The sequence below is a fragment of the Schistocerca gregaria genome, unplaced genomic scaffold (genome assembly GCF_023897955.1).
Source record: "Schistocerca gregaria isolate iqSchGreg1 unplaced genomic scaffold, iqSchGreg1.2 ptg001086l, whole genome shotgun sequence".
Lineage (NCBI taxonomy): Eukaryota > Metazoa > Arthropoda > Insecta > Orthoptera > Acrididae > Schistocerca > Schistocerca gregaria.
In genome coordinates this window covers 2501-10000 of record NW_026062428.1, presented here as the reverse complement: position 1 = coordinate 10000, position 7500 = coordinate 2501, and the positions used below count along the sequence as shown (strand labels likewise).

Here is a 7500-nt window from a genome sequence, read left to right as displayed (position 1 = left end):
AGTAAATGATGCAAGGCCAAATATAGATGATTTATGCGAATGTCCCTATACGTGCTGTAAGACTGGGCACACAACGTGAATCGCACGTCAGCCAGACACTCGAACATGCACCACTCTCGGCCTGCAACGGAGACACACAATACGTAAACATCTGGAATGCGACAATGTCGAGTGCATCCTCTCTGCCACATTGCACCGTCGACACTATGATAACCAGAGCAGTAGGTCCACCTATAAAAGCACAATACCCCACTCCTCCGACAACTACCATTGCTCAGATAAATCAACACCACCAACACACATCCTACACAGAGGGGCACCAAATATCATCCCCCGCCCTCGTGTTATACCACATGAAAAATTGCAGAAGTGAGAGACACACATCCGCCAGCCTCTTGCTACAAGCATCGAACCGACGTGACGTATCTGACGGTGACTCAGGCATCCGTGTACTGCCACCACTATCCACCCCCCCCCCCCCTCTCTCTCTGCCCCCTTCCCACACAATACCAAATTTAACCAACTTTATCGCTTAACCTAACTGTGGCTGTACCAGTTTATCGCTTAACCTAACTGTGGCTGTACCAGTTTATCGCTTAACCTAACTGTGGCTGTACCAGTTTATCGCTTAACCTAACTGTGGCTGTACCAGTTTATCGCTTAACCTAACTGTGGCTGTACCAGTTTATCGCTTAACCTAACTGTGGCTGTACCAGTTTATCGCTTAACCTAACTGTGGCTGTACCAGTTTATCGCTTAACCTAACTGTGGCTGTACCAGTTTATCGCTTAACCTAACTGTGGCTGTACCAGTTTATCGCTTAACCTAACTGTGGCTGTACCAGTTTATCGCTTAACCTAACTGTGGCTGTACCAGTTTATCGCTTAACCTAACTGTGGCTGTACCAGTTTATCGCTTAACCTAACTGTGGCTGTACCAGTTTATCGCTTAACCTAACTGTGGCTGTACCAGTTTATCGCTTAACCTAACTGTGGCTGTACCAGATTATCGCTTAACCTAACTGTGGCTGTACCAGATTATCGCTTAACCTAACTGTGGCTGTACCAGATTATCGCTTAACCTAACTGTGGCTGTACCAGATTATCGCTTAACCTAACTGTGGCTGTACCAGATTATCGCTTAACCTAACTGTGGCTGTACCAGATTATCGCTTAACCTAACTCAATTTGTCCCTTAACCTAACTCAATTTGTCCCTTAACCTAACTCAAGTTGTCCCTTAACCTAACTCAATTTGTCCCTTAACCTAACTCAATTTGTCCCTTAACCTAACTCAATTTGTCCCTTAACCTAACTCAAGTTGTCCCTTAACCTAACTCAAGTTGTCCCTTAACCTAACTCAAGTTGTCCCTTAACCTAACTCAAGTTGTCCCTTAACCTAACTCAAGTTGTCCCTTAACCTAACTCAAGTTGTCCCTTAACCTAACTCAAGTTGTCCCTTAACCTAACTCAATTTGTCCCTTAACCTAACTCAATTTGTCCCTTAACCTAACTCAATTTGTCCCTTAACCTAACTCAATTTGTCCCTTAACCTAACTCAAGTTGTCCCTTAACCTAACTCAAGTTGTCCCTTAACCTAACTCAAGTTGTCCCTTAACCTAACTCAAGTTGTCCCTTAACCTAACTCAAGTTGTCCCTTAACCTAACTCAAGTTGTCCCTTAACCTAACTCAAGTTGTCCCTTAACCTAACTCAAGTTGTCCCTTAACCTAACTCAAGTTGTCCCTTAACCTAACTCAAGTTGTCCCTTAACCTAACCCACGTTGTCCCTTAACCTAACCCACGTTGTCCCTTAACCTAACCCACGTTGTCCCTTAACCTAACCCACGTTGTCCCTTAACCTAACCCACGTTGTCCCTTAACCTAACCCACGTTGTCCCTTAACCTAACCCACGTTGTCCCTTAACCTAACCCACGTTGTCCCTTAACCTAACCCACGTTGTCCCTTAACCTAACCGACGTTGTCCCTTAACCTAACCCACGTTGTCCCTTAACCTAACCCACGTTGTCCCTTAACCTAACCCACGTTGTCCCTTAACCTAACCCACGTTGTCCCTTAACCTAACCCACGTTGTCCCTTAACCTAACCCACGTTGTCCCTTAACCTAACCCACGTTGTCCCTTAACCTAACCCACGTTGTCCCTTAACCTAACCCACGTTGTCCCTTAACCTAACCCACGTTGTCCCTTAACCTAACCCACGTTGTCCCTTAACCTAACCCACGTTGTCCCTTAACCTAACCCACGTTGTCCCTTAACCTAACCCACGTTGTCCCTTAACCTAACCGACGTTGTCCCTTAACCTAACCCACGTTGTCCCTTAACCTAACCCACGTTGTCCCTTAACCTAACCCACGTTGTCCCTTAACCTAACCCACGTTGTCCCTTAACCTAACCCACGTTGTCCCTTAACCTAACCCACGTTGTCCCTTAACCTAACCCACGTTGTCCCTTAACCTAACCCACGTTGTCCCTTAACCTAACCCACGTTGTCCCTTAACCTAACCCACGTTGTCCCTTAACCTAACCCACGTTGTCCCTTAACCTAACCCACGTTGTCCCTTAACCTAACCCACGTTGTCCCTTAACCTAACCCACGTTGTCCCTTAACCTAACCCACGTTGTCCCTTAACCTAACCCACGTTGTCCCTTAACCTAACCCACGTTGTCCCTTTGCCTAACATAGTTCACTGCTCGGAATCTCTGGTGTCGTTGTTATCCTCATGTAGATGTCTTGCGAGTGTTGCTTACTTTCCACATATTCCTGCTATCCACTGTCAATTGTACTGCAATAGGACTATATCGCCGACCCCCCCCCTCCCCCCCCTCTGTCCCCCTCTGTCCCCCTCTTTGTGTCTCTGTCCTCTCAAGCTGGTCGGTCTGGCGTTTGAGTGTTAAATGAGCCTCGCAGCTGTTCAGTTGCATTCAGATGTCGACGCCCTCAGTGTACGTCGTGGTATGGTCTGTGTCCATTGTCCGCTGATGTCGTACGCGTAACCCACACGCTGTACCGATCATCGGTCGTTACGTACAGAGTGAAGTAGTGTGATACGTGTGACCGTACGCTGGCTGTGCCCAACGGTGTCGAATCTCAATTTCCATATGTTGTGCTTGATGCTACTTGTCTCGTCTCCCAATAACAGCTAGGTTGCACTGTGGTACGCCGTAGAGGCGTGTGGGAGGAACGTACGAACGCATTGTATGTCACCCTGGGTCGCTGGGGGTGGTGGTGCGGTGAGTCAGGTCAGGTCAGGTCAGCGTGAGCCGTCTGATGTAGTGACGCGTGTATTCCGACTTTGTCGTATTGCCTCACACAAAGTGCTACCCTGGTGGACCGCGTTCCATATCTGGGACATGCCGCAGATGCCGGTTGACAGTGGATCGCGGAAGGTACATCGCATACGTGCGCGGGCCACCTTCCACGTGTTCTCTTCTGCACATGTCGCAGTGTGTATGTGGTCTGATGTAGCGTGTCGTGACACATGACATCCTGGCATGCAAGAATTGTTGAATTCGCAAATGTAGGTGGACATCTACGTTTACTGCCCAAGATACGCAAATGAACTGGAAATCCGTTGTTGAGCGGTTGTTCACGCTGGAGGTGAATCTGTGATGGCGACGATCGGTACAGCTATTAACCGGTTGTTTCAGCGGTACCCGCCACATCCACACGCGTGACTAGGCCCATGTGGGTATGAAGCGATACGCGGCGGTGGCTTGGTGGGACTGTTCCCGGCCGGTGAAGGGGGGCCGCCCGGCGTGTTGGCCGCGCGCTGCGTGGGCGCACGCGCAACAGGCGGCTGGTGGGGGGCGCCGAGTGGCAGGAGCGCCAGCCGACGGGCCCGGCAGGCGGCGCAGCTACGCTGCGGCGCACCCTGCACGCGGCGCCTGGCGGCCAAAGTTGGTTCAGCCGAGCCCGGTGCGAAGCGCGGTGGACATCTGCAGTGTGCTGGTCTGATTGAGGACTGTGTGCGTTGAGGATGCGCCGCCGCCTGGCACTCGGCGCCGCGACGCCGTCTGCTGCTCGGTCGCCCCAGCGGTTCTCGCAGGTGGTTTGTATCGCAGTTGTGCGGACGTGTTGGCGCGTGCGCTGTGCTGGGAGAGTTCGCTTCTGCACCCAAGTGGGGCTTTGCCCTTGTGTGGCGCTGGCGTTGGAGCTGCCGGTCACCATAGGTGGCGCGTGTTGTCTCCCGCCGGCAATGCCACGACAGCACGCTCCCGGGCCTCTGTCGGCAGCGGCAAGCTCAGTTGGGAGCAAGGGTGTTCGCACTAAAACCGTCTACTCGCCTAACTCCGGGCGATTGCGCCTCTCTCGAAACCGACCAAGTACCTAGGACGGCGCTGCGCGCCGCCGGGACCTGAGAGGGTTTCGAGGTGTATCGTGCAGGGGAGCTCGGCCTCCTCCTGTTTGCAGAATAATTGAGCGGACGCTTGCGTGTTCGCGCGGGCCCCCGGGACACACTCCCGGGCGGCCGGCTGCTCAGCTCTAGTTGACGCAGCTCCCTGGTTGATCCTGCCAGTAGTCATATGCTTGTCTCAAAGATTAAGCCATGCATGTCTCAGTACAAGCCGCATTAAGGTGAAACCGCGAATGGCTCATTAAATCAGTTATGGTTCCTTAGATCGTACCCACGTTACTTGGATAACTGTGGTAATTCTAGAGCTAATACATGCAAACAGAGTCCCGACCAGAGATGGAAGGGACGCTTTTATTAGATCAAAACCAATCGGATTGGCTTGTCTGGTCCGTTTGCCTTGGTGACTCTGAATAACTTTGGGCTGATCGCACGGTCCTCGTACCGGCGACGCATCTTTCAAATGTCTGCCTTATCAACTGTCGATGGTAGGTTCTGCGCCTACCATGGTTGTAACGGGTAACGGGGAATCAGGGTTCGATTCCGGAGAGGGAGCCTGAGAAACGGCTACCACATCCAAGGAAGGCAGCAGGCGCGCAAATTACCCACTCCCGGCACGGGGAGGTAGTGACGAAAAATAACGATACGGGACTCATCCGAGGCCCCGTAATCGGAATGAGTACACTTTAAATCCTTTAACGAGTATCTATTGGAGGGCAAGTCTGGTGCCAGCAGCCGCGGTAATTCCAGCTCCAATAGCGTATATTAAAGTTGTTGCGGTTAAAAAGCTCGTAGTTGGATTTGTGTCCCACGCTGTTGGTTCACCGCCCGTCGGTGTTTAACTGGCATGTATCGTGGGACGTCCTGCCGGTGGGGCGAGCCGAAGGGGTGCTTTCGCGTCCCGAGGCGGACCCCGTTTAAATCCTACCAGGGTGCTCTTTGTTGAGTGTCTCGGTGGGCCGGCACGTTTACTTTGAACAAATTAGAGTGCTTAAAGCAGGCAAGCCCGCCTGAATACTGTGTGCATGGAATAATGGAATAGGACCTCGGTTCTATTTTGTTGGTTTTCGGAACCCGAGGTAATGATTAATAGGGACAGGCGGGGGCATTCGTATTGCGACGTTAGAGGTGAAATTCTTGGATCGTCGCAAGACGAACAGAAGCGAAAGCATTTGCCAAGTATGTTTTCATTAATCAAGAACGAAAGTTAGAGGTTCGAAGGCGATCAGATACCGCCCTAGTTCTAACCATAAACGATGCCAGCCAGCGATCCGCCGCAGTTCCTCCGATGACTCGGCGGGCAGCCTCCGGGAAACCAAAGCTTTTGGGTTCCGGGGGAAGTATGGTTGCAAAGCTGAAACTTAAAGGAATTGACGGAAGGGCACCACCAGGAGTGGAGCCTGCGGCTTAATTTGACTCAACACGGGAAACCTCACCAGGCCCGGACACCGGAAGGATTGACAGATTGATAGCTCTTTCTTGATTCGGTGGGTGGTGGTGCATGGCCGTTCTTAGTTGGTGGAGCGATTTGTCTGGTTAATTCCGATAACGAACGAGACTCTAGCCTGCTAACTAGTCGCGTGACATCCTTCGTGCTGTCAGCGATTACTTTTCTTCTTAGAGGGACAGGCGGCTTCTAGCCGCACGAGATTGAGCAATAACAGGTCTGTGATGCCCTTAGATGTTCTGGGCCGCACGCGCGCTACACTGAAGGAATCAGCGTGTCTTCCTAGGCCGAAAGGTCGGGGTAACCCGCTGAACCTCCTTCGTGCTAGGGATTGGGGCTTGCAATTGTTCCCCATGAACGAGGAATTCCCAGTAAGCGCGAGTCATAAGCTCGCGTTGATTACGTCCCTGCCCTTTGTACACACCGCCCGTCGCTACTACCGATTGAATGATTTAGTGAGGTCTTCGGACTGGTACGCGGCATCGACTCTGTCGTTGCCGATGCTACCGGAAAGATGACCAAACTTGATCATTTAGAGGAAGTAAAAGTCGTAACAAGGTTTCCGTAGGTGAACCTGCGGAAGGATCATTACCGACTAGACTGCATGTCTTTCGATGTGCGTGTCGTGTCGCGCAACACGCTACCTGTACGGCAGTGGCCGTGCGCCGCGTGCGGAACCACGCGTGCCTCTCAAAACTAGCGGAAGTGTTGTTGTTGTGTGGTACGAGCGCTGAAGCTCTGGAGCGGCTGGCCTGCGGTACCTGGCGCCTGGCGCCGGTTTTGAATGACGTTCGCCCGAGTGCCTGTCCGCTCCGGTGTGGAGCCGTACGACGCCCATCGGCTGTGAGGCCGTTGGACACAAAAAAAATAGTGGAACAGGGGCCGTCAGACGCCTCAGTCCCGCAAATGCTACTGTCTTGAAAGAGACAGTGGGAGACTGAAAAGGAAAAGATCACCCAGGACGGTGGATCACTCGGCTCGTGGGTCGATGAAGAACGCAGCAAATTGCGCGTCGACATGTGAACTGCAGGACACATGAACATCGACGTTTCGAACGCACATTGCGGTCCATGGATTCCGTTCCCGGGCCACGTCTGGCTGAGGGTCGGCTACGTATACTGAAGCGCGCGGCGTTTGTCCCGCTTCGGAGACGTGGGAGTGTCGTGGTCGCCTGTGTGGCCGGCCGCGTCTCCTTAAACGTGCGATGCGCGCCCGTCGCCTGGCGGTTCGCATACCGGTACTTTCTCGGTAGCGTGCACAGCCGGCTGGCGGTGTGGCGTGCGACACCTCGTACAACGACCTCAGAGCAGGCGAGACTACCCGCTGAATTTAAGCATATTACTAAGCGGAGGAAAAGAAACTAACAAGGATTCCCCCAGTAGCGGCGAGCGAACAGGGAAGAGTCCAGCACCGAACCCCGCAGGCTGCCGCCTGTCGTGGCATGTGGTGTTTGGGAGGGTCCACTACCCCGACGCCTCGCGCCGAGCCCAAGTCCAACTTGAATGAGGCCACGGCCCGTAGAGGGTGCCAGGCCCGTAGCGGCCGGTGCGAGCGTCGGCGGGACCTCTCCTTCGAGTCGGGTTGCTTGAGAGTGCAGCTCCAAGTGGGTGGTAAACTCCATCTGAGACTAAATATGACCACGAGACCGATAGCGAACAAGTACCGTGAGGGAAAGTTGAA

The 7500-nt window shown here is 52.7% G+C and overlaps 2 non-coding genes across 2 annotated transcripts; both read left to right on the top strand.

The window, feature by feature from the left end:
• The first annotated feature begins 4518 nt into the window (after positions 1-4518).
• On the top strand, positions 4519-6411 carry LOC126328114 (small subunit ribosomal RNA). Its single transcript, XR_007561658.1, has one exon. It is a non-coding gene; the product is annotated as a small subunit ribosomal RNA (ribosomal RNA).
• Positions 6412-6773: 362 nt separating this feature from the next.
• On the top strand, positions 6774-6928 carry LOC126328108 (5.8S ribosomal RNA). The gene has a single exon (XR_007561653.1). It is a non-coding gene; the product is annotated as a 5.8S ribosomal RNA (ribosomal RNA).
• The last annotated feature ends 572 nt before the right edge of the window (positions 6929-7500 follow it).